The sequence below is a fragment of the Mirounga angustirostris genome, unplaced genomic scaffold, assembly GCF_029215605.1.
Source record: "Mirounga angustirostris isolate CCGP_5_RB_7025 unplaced genomic scaffold, mMirAng1.0.hap1 SCAF_1, whole genome shotgun sequence".
Lineage (NCBI taxonomy): Eukaryota > Metazoa > Chordata > Mammalia > Carnivora > Phocidae > Mirounga > Mirounga angustirostris.
In genome coordinates, this window is record NW_026991709.1 from 214074771 (window position 1) to 214087584 (window position 12814).

At 51.0% G+C, this 12814-nt stretch overlaps 1 protein-coding gene across 2 annotated transcripts in view; it reads left to right on the forward strand.

Annotated features, from left to right (window-relative positions):
• The window catches only part of GNG7 (G protein subunit gamma 7), a 124035-nt gene that overhangs the window by 14249 nt on the left and 96972 nt on the right, over window positions 1-12814 (forward strand). Inside the window, exon 1 of one of the 2 annotated variants that reach the window (XM_064574866.1) lies at window positions 11289-11441. The exons of the other annotated variant lie outside the window; for it this stretch is intronic. The gene's annotated coding sequence lies outside the window, so the exon portion shown is untranslated. Of the gene's footprint in view, window positions 1-11288; window positions 11442-12814 lie in introns of those variants that run through there. 2 annotated transcript variants of the gene reach the window in all.

The following is a 12814-nucleotide window of genomic DNA, read 5'->3' on the forward strand; positions in this document are numbered from 1 at the left end:
CCAGCTGTCCTCAGACACAGCACAGCGCCTCCTGGGGGCAGGACCGCCCCTCGCTGTTTGTAAAGGGATCAAAGCCAAAGAAAACATGTTTGAAATTTTGGGGTGCTCTGGGATATCCTGTTAACAGAGGGACACTCGGGGCTCACAGCTGGGCTTAGACTGCTCGGGAGACGCACAGCGGAGTCCTGTCTCCAGGTGATGTTCCCGGCCATCTTCCCTAGGGAAACTCTCCGAAACACATATGGAAATGTAATTAAGCGGCCGTTTTTCCCTCTGTGGCGATGACACAGATTTGTCTTTGTGATAAAGATGGAGGAGTCCCTTTAGATACGAGGGCCAGACTGAGCAGGGTCGCCCCCATCCCCGTCCCTGCACTGCTGACATCGAGGCAGTTCACTGTCTGTGAGGCGTCCCAGGCGCTGGGGGAGCTGAGCAGCATCCCCGGCCCCACCCCCTCGATGCCAGGAGCATCTCATCGTGACTTGGCCTAACATCCCCTGGGGGCAGAACTGTCCCGCCTCTCCCATTGAGAACTCTGTGCAAGGAGTATGTGTTTTTCATGTGTTGTCTTTGTGCCCTATAGGACCCCGGGGAAGTGCTTTCCCAGCGGTTCTGTACACATCGAGACGTGCACAGGAACCAGGTTAGGTCACGGCTGTCCTTCAGAGCTGTCCTCAGGAGAGGGGCCATGCACTCCGGTATTTCTGGTGTCTAACCAGCCTAGTCCGGGAAGTAATGGTCCCTGCTTCTTTACCTCTGAGCAACCTCTCCTTCTTGCTGGCCAGCATTTCCTGGTCTTTGCGGTTACCAGTTTTCTTTTTTTTTTTTTAATATTATTTTTTAATGGTAAATTGAGGGAGAACCTTTTTTTCTTTTTTCTTTTTTTTTTTAAAGATTTTTATTTATTTATTCATGAGAGAGAGAGAGAGGCAGAGCGAGAAGCAGGCTCCCAAGGAGCAGGGAGCCCGATGCGGGACTCGATTCCAGGACCCTGAGATCATGACCTGAGCCGAAGGCAGACGCTTTAACCATCTGAGCCACCCAGGCGCCCTGAGGTTACCGGTTTTCATTGGGCAACACTGAACGTGGCCATAGTCCTCACCCTTCCTTGGGTTCCCTGAGCCCTGGTGTTTCACGAAGGCCACACTCCCGTTTTCTGTGATGGTTCAGGGGTTTAATGACTGCCTCCCCCCACCGCCTACAGCAGAGAGACCCTTTGGTTTCCACGGTGCATCTGTCCCCAAGAATGTGATCTGTTTTGGTTCATTTATGAACACATCCAACTGTTAGGATGGTTGGCACAGTTGGAAATATGTTTGAAGAATATAAAGCAGTTTGCAACCCCATAGCATTTTCCATGTGTTAAAACATTACCAATCCCAAGTGTGTAAAAATCTGGATTTTATCTATTCTAGTCTCAGCCAGAGGGGGAGGCGTTATAGCAGTTCCGTTTTAAGAAAAATAGTACGATATATATATAATGCATAATGTTATTTCCTGAGTCAGTTTTTCTTTTTGGTGGTATACAACAGAACAGCTTTCAAACTCCGTACAGCAACCGCCTGATGGGGCATGTGCTGTTGAGCACAAGAATCTGAGTTATGAACATCAGCTGAGGGGGTCTGTGTCTTCTTCACCACCCCAGGTTTCACATCGATGCAGGTGCCCTCCGCATTACCAGTCACCTTGGGAGAATTTGTAGTTCTAACATGCGCAGTTGTGAGTGCCTCCGGGAGTGGGCTACGCTGCTCTTGTATTTTCAGATATACAAATATGTAGGTTTCAGATAAATTTCAGATTTTTATCCTTTTTTCCCAAAGATTTTATTTCAGAGAGAGAGAGAGTGAGCGCATACGAGTGGGGGGAGGTGCAGAGGGAGAGAGAATCCCAAGCAGACTCGCGCTGAGCATGGAGCCTGACGCGGAGCTCAATCCCACAACCCATGAGATCATGACCTGAGCCAAAATCACGGGTTGGACACCCAACCGACGGAGCCGCCCAGGCACCCCCACATTTTTATCTTTTGAGGGTAGATTTGAATTTGGGAAACAGCCTGTATTTATGTGCTAAGCCACATAACAAATCACTACAAACTTAGCGGCTGGAGACGTGTTTATTGTCTCCCCGTTTCTGTGGGTCAGGGATCCGGGTGCAGCTTAGCTGGGTCTTCTGTTCAGGGTCTGTCAGGCTGCAATCAGACCGTCAGCCTGGACTGTCGACTTGTGTCAACTGGGAAAGGATCCAGCTCGGAGCCCTCTCACATGGCTGCTGGCATGGCTGAGTTTCTAATGGGCTGTCACCTGGAGGCCAGTCTCAGTTTTTTTGGCTGCTGGTCGGTAGGCAACCTGCTTCGTCACAGCAGCAAAGGGGACAGTCTGTCAGAACGATGGGAGTTACTTTGTCACGCCAGATAATCATGGAAGTGACATCCCATCGCCGCTGCCATATTCTAGAGGTTAGAAGCAAGCCGCAGGTCCTGCCCACATTCAGGGGCAGGTGCCGACACAAGACGTGAGAACCAGGAGTTGGGGATCACGGGGGGACCATCTGAGTGCCTTCCAGCCAGCCAGAGGTCAACAGGAGCGGGCCGATTTGGGTTGAGTGGGGGATGTCATTGCTAAGTTGTGGGACCATATGTCACAGGTATAAGATTCTTACTCTCTCCAAAGGTGATTCCCAAGGTGCATACAGAAACATTATGAGATGGCATATTGCTTTGAAAGAGTTCCCCAGGGTGGCTATTTGAAGGGAAGAATTAATGACTTAATTCTGTCATGTGGGCTAATTACCCACTTATATCACCTTGCTTGGATCACCTCGTTTGTTAGTGGGGAATTAGAGACCAGCCTCTGCACGTTTGAAGAAAGTGAGGATGGAATGAGAGAAGGAATCATGCTCCCAGTATTCCTGGATCTGGAGTCTTTTAGGTGTGGCCTGCATCTGGGCCGTGCTGCTCACCAGCTGTGTGACTTTGGCAAGTCACTTAACCTCTCTGAACCCTCATCTTATCAGCAAAATGGAGATGTTAGACCTTAGGTTATAAGGTTGTTCTAAGGATTAGGGACAACATTATCACAACAAAGTGTGATAAATGCAGTGTGGTATCCTAGATGGGATCCTAGAACAGAAAAGGGCCATTAGTGGAAAAACTGGTGAAATCTGAATTTGATTTGGTTAATAGTAATGTAGCAATGTTGTTGTCTTGGTTGTAACAAATGTTACCTTGGTTATATGAGTCCTTAACATTAAGGGAAGCTGGGTGAAGGATGTAGGAACTGTCTGTATTATCTTTACAACTCTTCTGCAAATCTAAACATATTCCAAAGTAAAAAAGTTTATTGAAAAATAAAGAAGATTCTATTTTTCACCTTTACAATAGGTGAGGAGTAATAAAAAATACCAGTGTTGATGAGGGTGTAGACAGGGGGATAGTATAAAATGGAGTAATCTTTCTCAATAATAACTTAATAGTGTGTTTTCCCAAAAACCTTAAAAATATTTAATGCTCTCTGATCCCGTAATGCCATCTTTAAAAATGTAGACTAAGAAAGTAATTAGAGGGGCGCCTGGGTGGCTCAGATGGTTAAGCATCTGCCTTCGGCTCGGGTCATGATCCCAGGGTTCTGGGATCGAGTCCCACATCGGGCTCCCTGCTAGGCGGGGAGCCTGCTTCTCCCTCTATCTCTGCCTCTCTCTCTCTGACTTTCATGAGTAAATAAATAAAACATTTAAAAAAAAAGAAAGTAATTAGAGATAGGCATAATGATGTTCACTTTAGCATTACTTGTAAAGCAGAAATTGGGAACAGTCTAAATACCGATAGTAAGGAAGATGGTTCAACAATTATGGTATATTAACTCGATGTAAATATATGGGCAGCCATATATTTGTTTTCATATATTCTGTTTTCAAAGAATACTTAGAAAATGCCAATCACTGGGGTGTGTGGGTGGCTCAGTCAGTTAGGTGTCTGACTTTGGCTCAGGTCATGGGATCGAGCCCCATGTCGGGCTCCCTGCTCAGCGGGGAGAGCCTGCTTCTCTCTCTCTCCATCTGCCCCTCCTCCCCATTTGTGCTCTCTCTCTCTTGCTTTCTCTCTCTCTCTCAAATAAATAAAATCTTTTAAAAAAGGAAAAAAAAAAAAGAAAATGCCAATGATAGACTGTTAAGTAAAAATGGCAGAGAAAAAACACCTAGTTTTTTCCTTATAATTAAGAAACTACTTACTGAAGCCAAAAGCTGAGAGCTAAAGGCTTCAAGTTTACTTTTCTAGAAAGTTTGTGGCCAACACCTAGTAAGTTATGTGTGGAGGTGTTCTGTATGGTGCCTGCTTTTTGTGGGAGCACTAGGCTCCTTCTTTGTGTGGTAGCAGGTGGGATTGCCTGCTCATTGACTGTGCGTGATTGTCCCACTGCCTACTGGGAAGCAGATTCCTAGAGCTGAGCTCCACAAGAACTCGATCTCCAGATGGACTCAATTTCCATGGAACAGACTTTTTTTGTTGTTGTTTTAAGATTTTATTTTTAAGTAATCTCTACACCCAACATGGGGCTTGAATTCATGACCCTGAGTTCAAGAGTCTCATGTTCTGCTGACTGAGCCACCCAGAGACCTCCATGGAACAGACTTTATTTTATTTTATTTAAGATTTTACTTATTTGAGAGAGAGAGATTGAGAGTGTGCAGAAGCAGCAGGGGAGAGGGGGAAGGAGAAGCAGACTCCCTGCTGGGAAGGGAGCCTGATGTGGGGCTTGATCCCAGGACCCTGGGATCATGACCTGAGCTGAAGGCAGACGCTTAACTGACTGAGCCGCCCAGGTGCTGCTGGAACAGACTTTAAAGCACGGGTTGGGCTGTGCACTTGAATTGAAATCTGTCCTCATGTTTCCTGTGGGAGAGTCCATAGCTACCACTTTGTTTGATTTCATAACTTGGATGCCATCTCCTATCCCCAACTGTAATTCTTTCTGTCTTACATATTAGTCTGCATTGATGGTTGCCTTTGTTTTTCCCTCCTAATCATGAAGCTTTTTCATGTTTCTCATTTCTCTGCCTCCTTTCTCTGGGGAAATAATCTTTAACATATTACTTCTTCAGTGGTCATGTCTCTAAATTATATTTTCCATGCATCTGGGTTTCTCAGCCTAGGTACTATTGGCATTTGGGGCTAGATAATTAATATAATCAAATCCCCAGTTAGAAGTAATTTTTGAATTATCAATTGTGCTCATGGTAAACAAAATTTCAAATTATATGTAAGGGCATAAAACAAAGAATAAACCTCCCACCCCTCAATCCCACTCACCGTTGTAACTGTTAACAGTTTGGTTTTTTTCTAGAATATTTTTCCCTTTGCATATGCAAGTATATGTACAAATGTATCTTTTCAAGAAAATGTTGTAATTCAGATGGCTTGTGCTGGTTGATGTACTGGTCTGCAGTTCTTGGTACTTACCAATGTCTTGGGTCTCTTACAGAGTTAGCACTTATAGGTCTGGGTGTATGATAAGCTATTACTCCTTCCCTGTCCATCAGGGGCTCACCCCTTCAGCACTGTGGACATTGGGGCTGAGTCGTTGTTTGTGGGCCGCCTTGGCACTGTGGAGGTTGAGCAGCATCCCTGGCCCTACTCCTTCCATGCCAGGAGCACTCCCAGTGTCTCCAAACCTTGAGTGTCTCCAGTGGGGGGATTCACTGGGTTACACCAGATCTCTCCCTTCGTGAACTTTAGAGTTAAACCTAAGTTTGAATTCTTCCTTTTCCTCTTACTGGCTTTGGGCAGTATTTTGTGTTTTGTTTAGCTTAAAAGAAAAACCCCAATCAAACAGCTTTTTTCCTTAACGAAACAGAAAAGGAGTGGTTCCTGACCTTGCAGCCATATTGGTGTGAGGGTGAAGTGACATAAGATCCTCAGGGCCCCAGCTCAGAGGGCCGCTGTGGTCACTGTTACTGCTCGGGGGTGGTGCCCACTGATGTGGTTTTAAGGCCCTTCTTGGCTGGGAGGCTGCTGGGGGCCAGGGACCTCTGTGCCCCTCTGCCACCATGAAGGGCTAGGCTTGTGTCCCCCAAGGGGCTCCCCACCTTCTAACCATTTTTGCCATTGCTCTCCTACTTGTGTTTGCTGGTTCATAGACTAAATGAACCCTGTCCTCACACCTGGGTGCTTGACCATCCCAGCAGTTTTTTTTTTTTTTTCTTTTTAATTTCTAAAAAAATTATCATGGCTGTATATTTATATTTATTTGATGGTCACTTCTGAGGACAAGCCCACTGAGTTTGGAAGACACATTGAGCCTTTAACAGCAAGTTACAAGGCAATCGTGAACATCCTGCAGTGTGTTATACCAATACACCTAGTTTGCACTTTGCAAACCTTTCTTTTTTTTTTTTTTTAAAAGACTTTATTTATTTATTTGACAGAGAGAGACACAGCGAGAGAGGGAACACAAGCAGGGGGAGTGGGAGAGGGAGAAGCAGGCTTCCCGTCGAGCAGGGAGCCTGATGCAGGGCTTGATCCCAGGACCCTGGGATCATGACCTGAGCCAAAGGCAGACGCTTAATGACTGAGCCACCCAGGCACCCCACACCAGCCATATTTTAAATCTTTTATTTTATTTTATTTATTTATTTAACAGAGAGACACAGCGAGAGAGGGAACACAAGCGGGGGAGTGGGAGAGGGAGAAGCAGGCTTCCTGCGGAGCAGGGAGCCAATGCGGGGCTCCATCCCAGGACCTGGGATCATGACCTGAGCCGAAGGCAGACGCTTAACGACTGAGCCACCCAGGCGCCCCTGCAAACCTTTCATTAAAATAAACTTCCCTTGGGTAGTTTTGAATTTACAGGAAAGTTGCAAAGACAGTACAGAGAATTCCCATATAGCCCACACCCAGAGTCCCCTGGTATTAACATCGTACATCAGTGTGGTACATTTGTCACAATTTTTGAACCAATATCAATACATTATGATTAACTAAAGTCTATACTTAGATTTCCTTATTCTTTCCCATCTCACAGAAGATGTCCCTTTTCTGCCCCAGGACTCCAGCCAGGACCCCACATGACATTGTCATGTCTCCTTAGGCCCCTCTGGGCTGAGACGGTTTCTCTGACTTTCCTTGTCTTTCATGCCTGGCCGGTCATGCAGAGAACAGGTCAGGAGCTTTGCAGAGCATCCCAGATCTGGATTTTTCTGGTGTTTTCTCGTAGTCCGACTAAGATTGTGGTTTTGGGTAAGAACACAAGGAGGGGCTCATGCCGTCCACAGCTGATGTTGACCCTGATCCCCTGGCTGAGCCAGAACCCAGGGGTTTTAAACTTTGAATTACTGCCAACATTTAAAAATCAGGCAATTTTATAATGAAAGACCTCCCAGCTCCCCAGGATGCTTGGAAGAGCTGGTGACATTGGGCCACTTCCCATGTGGTGACAGAGCGAGCCAGGTGTCCTCTCTCCAGGACCCCACATTGTCACCACCTGCCTGCACTGGGGCCCATCTCACACTTGTGACCCCAGGACGGGCCGCTGGAGCATGGCACGCTGCCCCCCTCCCACCATGTCCCTCCATCCACCCTTGTAGGGGAATGTCCCCGTGGCAGCTCATTCCCACACACAGCCCCCCTGGAGGTGACTGTAAGTCAGAAAAGCATGTTGGAATGCAGGGGAGGGAAAGTTACCTGGGAGCACTTTGTGGTCAGTGTGAAGGACATGGCTGGCCGCTGCTGGCCACGTGGGGCTCAGGGCCACCGGCATCTGGGGCAGATGGAGAGGTGGCCTCCGGCCTCCTTCCTCCAGACTGTCATCATTGTCGACCACGCCTAGGTCTCGGGCTTCCGGCTCCAGAGGTGGGAGAGAAGTACCTGTGGTTTTAAGCCACCTGGCCTGTGGTCACTTGTTACGGCCACCCCAGGAAACGCATACGGTTAGTGAGGCTCGGGTCAGGAAGGACGCAAGCTTCAGGAAACAGACTTGCTGGGCGTGGCCTGTCTCGAGGTCTCAGGGTTGCTGCACTGGAGTTCTGGTTTTCTGGCACCACTGGGCCCCCCTGGTTCAGCCTCCAAGTGTTGGGTGGAGTCAGGTCTTGTGGGTCCATCCAGGAGTTACTTTTATTTATTTTTTATTTTTTATTTTTATTTTTATTTTTTTAAAGATTTTATTTATTTATTTGAGAGAGAGAGAATGAGAGACAGAGAGCATGAGAGGGAGGAGGGTCAGAGGGAGAAGCAGACTCCCTGCTGAGCAGGGAGCCCGATGCGGGACTCGATCCCGGGACTCCAGGATCATGACCTGAGCCGAAGGCAGTCGCTTAACCAGCTGAGCCACCCAGGCGCCCCAGGAGTTACTTTTAGAGAGCAAGCAGTTTCCCTATTTGCCACTGCCCAGAATCTGGGGACATTTTTCATGGTCACGGCTGGAGTGGTCCTGGCATTGAATGGGTGGGGCCGGGGATGGCGCTCAGCCCTCCAGAGTGCCCACCCCCCAGAGAGTGACCTGCCCCCTGTGCCCACAGTCCTGGGGGGAGAAAGCGTGGAGCAAGGTGACCTTCAGATTCCAGAACATCCAGTGGGTCTCAGCACAGGGACCCAGAGTGGTGCCGAGGCAGCTGGAGCTCTGGGAGGATGAGCTTATGCTCACTCAGCACGTTTTGCCCTTGGGAGGCCGCAGGGCTGACCTGCAGAGTCCGGCGAACCCCAGAGCCCGGAGCAGAAGCCTCCGCTGCGTCCCACGTGAGAGCAGGGTTGGGGTGACAGCACAGCCCCCACACCGGGGCCTCGAAGACCGATGGGCTGGCATGCCACCAGCTGCCACTCACCGACAGTCCCCGCACACCTACGACGACCTGCGCTCCCTGGAAGGCGGGTGGGGGGGGCAGGCCCTCTTCTGGCCCCGGGGGGAGCACGGGGCAGGCCTCCTGGGCCAGAGCCAAGCAGAAGCAGGCCAGATCTGCCTTACTTCCAGGGAGGCTGGCTGTGTTGTGTGCATTCCTTCAACAGAATAGGCACTGCACACTTAGACGAGAGTCTGAAAAGGAAACCCTGCAGGGCCTTGAAGTGGTGATGCAGGATCTCCCTGTGAGGAGTCCACACTCTCTGTAAAGGCCCACAGGGTAGGTATTTTCAGCTTTGCAGGCCAGCCGTTTGTTGCAGTTGCCAGGTTCTTCCTTTATAGGTACAGATGTGCCAGAGATGGTGTATAAGTGAATAGGCATGGCTGTGTTTGAATAAAACTTTATTTACAAAGCAAGTAGTGGGCCAGATTTGCCCTCCATTCCCTGATAGATGAGCATTGCCTCCTTCCCAATTCAGAGGCCTCTCCTTACTAAAGTGATATCCCTTTCTTCTCAGGCTGGTTTCATCTCCTCTCCGAGCCTCAGTTACCCCATCTGTACAGTGGGGATAATTATACTCCTATGGGTTGTGTGTAGATTGTTAGGTATTATAGGATGGTAGTTCTCATCTGGGGGGGTTCTGCCCACAGGGGACACTGGGTGATGTCTGGGGACGTCTGTGGTTGTCACGACCGGGGGTGCTCCTGCCATGGAGGGGGTGGGGTCAGGGATGCTCCTCCGCCCCCACAGTGCCCGGGACGGCCCCGCAGAGAATAAACCAGCCCTGGTGGTCTGCGGGCCCAAGGGGGAGAGACCCTGGTGTAGATGAAAGTGTCTAATAAGGTAACTTGCAAAGACCAGGATGCCATGTTCTATTAGTTCTTTCTTTCTTTGGCCCACAGCTTCCCTCTTATTTTCCAGAATTCTCCATCTGTAAAACCTTTGCTGTCCTCCAGGCCCAGGCGCTGGACACTCAGCAGGCCTCCTGAGTGGATGCACCACGGTGTCCAGGTTGGCCTGAGATGTCACAGGGGCCTGCTCTAGCAGGACCCTGTGGTGGATCCACCGTGGCTGCCCGGGGGGGCTGCTCAGCCACCTGTCTTCCCCCCACCCCCCGCCGTTCCTGTCATAAGAGCAAACTTCCCCTGTTGATTAGCATATCCTGTTTTTAGCGTCTTTCTCTTCTAGGTTTTATATAATCATGTCATTATTAGGTGCTGTCACAGGGACTTAATGCTCCCTCAGTCACACTCTGGAGCGTTCCCTTGCATCAACAGCTAATTGCCCGTCGTCACAGTCTTTTCTCTTTTTCAGTAAACTGTCATTTTAGAATAGTTTGCGATCCCCAGAGAAATGGGGAAGGCAGCACAGAGTTCCCACAGAGCCCACACCCAGGTCCCCTGCGGTCCCCATCTTCTCTCAGTGCGGTACATTTGTCACAGATAAAAGACCGATATCGGCATGTTGTTATCCATACCTCAGATTTCTCTACTTTTCCCCTAATTCTCTTCTCCTGCCCCAGAACCTCATCCAGGACCCCACGCGACATTCACTTGTCACATCTCAGGCCCTGCTGGGCTGGGGCGGTTTCTCAGACCTTCCATGCGCATGAACCATGTCCCACTCGGGGGGTGGGTCATGCGGTCTGTTACTCGTGGCAGTTTTGCTCACCAGGTCTGGACATTCTGGGTGCCCTTTGCAGCCAAGGCTCGCTAGCCAGTCGATAAAGATGAGGTATTTACGACCAAGTTGGGGGATGGATTTTTTCCCGCTGATGGGAAAGCAGCCGCCCTCTTAGGAATTTAAAAGCGGCACCTCTGGGGTTGTGAGTGTCCTTTGTTGCAGGAAGGTCTGAGATCATTTTGCTGGGTGACGGTCTGGGGCAGCATGGAGCTTTTCCATGTGACCCACACACGGTCTAGTTTTGGGATGAGATCGGACCGCTCTCTCTGCAGTGGTGTCTGGCTATGAGCATCTGCGGCTAAAATAGTGCCATGTTTTAACAGACCGTCTTCTGCCCCAGGGGTCGCAAGCTGCAGCCTATGGGCCAGCCCCAGGCCTCCTGCTTTTGTAAATAAAGTTTTATTGGCACATGGCCACACCCGTTTGCCTACCGTAGCCAGGTCGTGTAGTAACCACAGAGAACACCTGCCTCACACACTGCAAGTATTGACCATCCGGCCCTTCCTGGGAACACTTTGCTGGGCCCTGGTGTTGTCAACAAAGCCGGCAACTCAAGTTCTAAGTGATGGAGAAGTTGTTTGTGACTTAACTCTGTGACACGTCTTCTGTAACGCAGAAGCTCCGATGGTGAAGGGGCTGGGCGCTGTTCACAGTGGCAGGCACTGATTGTAACATCGTATAGATGTCCGGCTCTCTATTTTTTTTTAAACGATTTTATTTATTTATTTGACAGAGAGAGACACAGCGAGAGAGGGAACACAAGCAGGGGGAGTGGGAGAGGGAGAAGCAGGCTTCCCGCGGAGCAGGGAGCCCGACGCGGGGCTCGATCCCAGGACCCCGGGATCACGACCTGAGCCGAAGGCAGACGCTTAACGGCTGATTCACAGGCGCCCCCAGATTTTCAGCTGTTTAATCTGGAAAGCACTTGTCGGGTAGGTGCTCCTGTCATCTGTGTTACGGATTTGGAAACTGAGGCACAGAGGAGGCCGTGAGCCTGGAAGTCGGGACACACAGTGCGCTGCAGCGCTGCCTCTTGGGTATAAGAATACGCGTCCCCACCCACCCCCTTCTGTGGGACTGTGTCACCATTTTAATTCTGAGTGGAAAAAGAAATCTGTTTCTACATATTGTCTTTTCTCTCTCTGTCTCCCTTTTTTGGTCAGACATTGGTCCTCTCCCAAATCAACTGCCTGTCCCTACAAACATCACAATTCCAGGTGGTGGGGGCTTGATGACCTCGCACAGGGGAGCGGTCCTGCCCCCCGGGACATGGGCGTGTCTGGGGACATCTGTGGTCATCACAGCCAGGGGCTCCTGGCATCGAGGGGTGGGGGTCCGGGATGCTGCTCGGCCCCCACTGCACCCAGGACGCCCCCGCGGAGAATGACCCGGCCATGTAAGCCGTGCCAGATTTTGGGGGGAGAATTGAGTCAGATCCCTGTCCACGTGTGAGGGCAGAATGACCCCCGATGGTCCTGGTGGGAGCCAGGTGACCCCCCCCCGGGCTGTGTGGGGGAGGGCTGGGAGGGCCTCCGGGTGGCCATGGACCTGAGATCACAGGGCAGCCGCACTCCCTCCGCTCCCGGAGACTCCGCCTTCTGGTACTTGGCTCCCGGAGACCTTTAACCCTGGGATCAAGCAGACCGTACCCTCGTGTCCTGTCTGATCGGGGTGTGATGGCACCTACCCTGGGTCTGTCCTGGCAGAGCCCGGGGTCAGCCGTGTCACCTCCCCCCTGGGCGCCTCCCCACGGTCCCGGCCCCCAGGCTTCTCCTCCCCCTCCATTTGCAGTCAGAGCCTCGTGGGGTGACAGATTTAGATGGTTGCTGTGGTGACGAGGGAAGGCTGGGCTGATCGCTGCAGTGCCTAAAGGAGGGGCTGCATTGCTATATCGAGCCTCCTAGCAGGCAAGCAGGCGAGCGCTCCTGCCCCACGCCCCACGCCCCACGCCGGGGGTGGCAGCATGAGGCGGGGGCAGGGGGGGGCGCATCAGCATGGGAAGTCGAGGGGGCTCAGACGCCCTCGTCCCACCCACTCATTTCCTGGAGAAGTGGACTGTAGCCCTGGCAGGGGAGATCTGCCCTCTGCCCTCTGCCCTCCGCCGGGTCGGGGCGGCCCATCTCAACTGGGGGTGTCCTGCCCCCCTGGGGCGGTGGGGGGTGCCTGGGGATATTGGCCTCCTCACAACTGGGGCGCTCTTGGCCTTGGGCGAGCGGGGTCGTGGGGTGCTCCTCGACCCCCCACAGCGCCCGGGGGGGCCCACAGAGAGTCAGCAGTGCTGGGGGGGGAGGGAGAGACCCTGCTT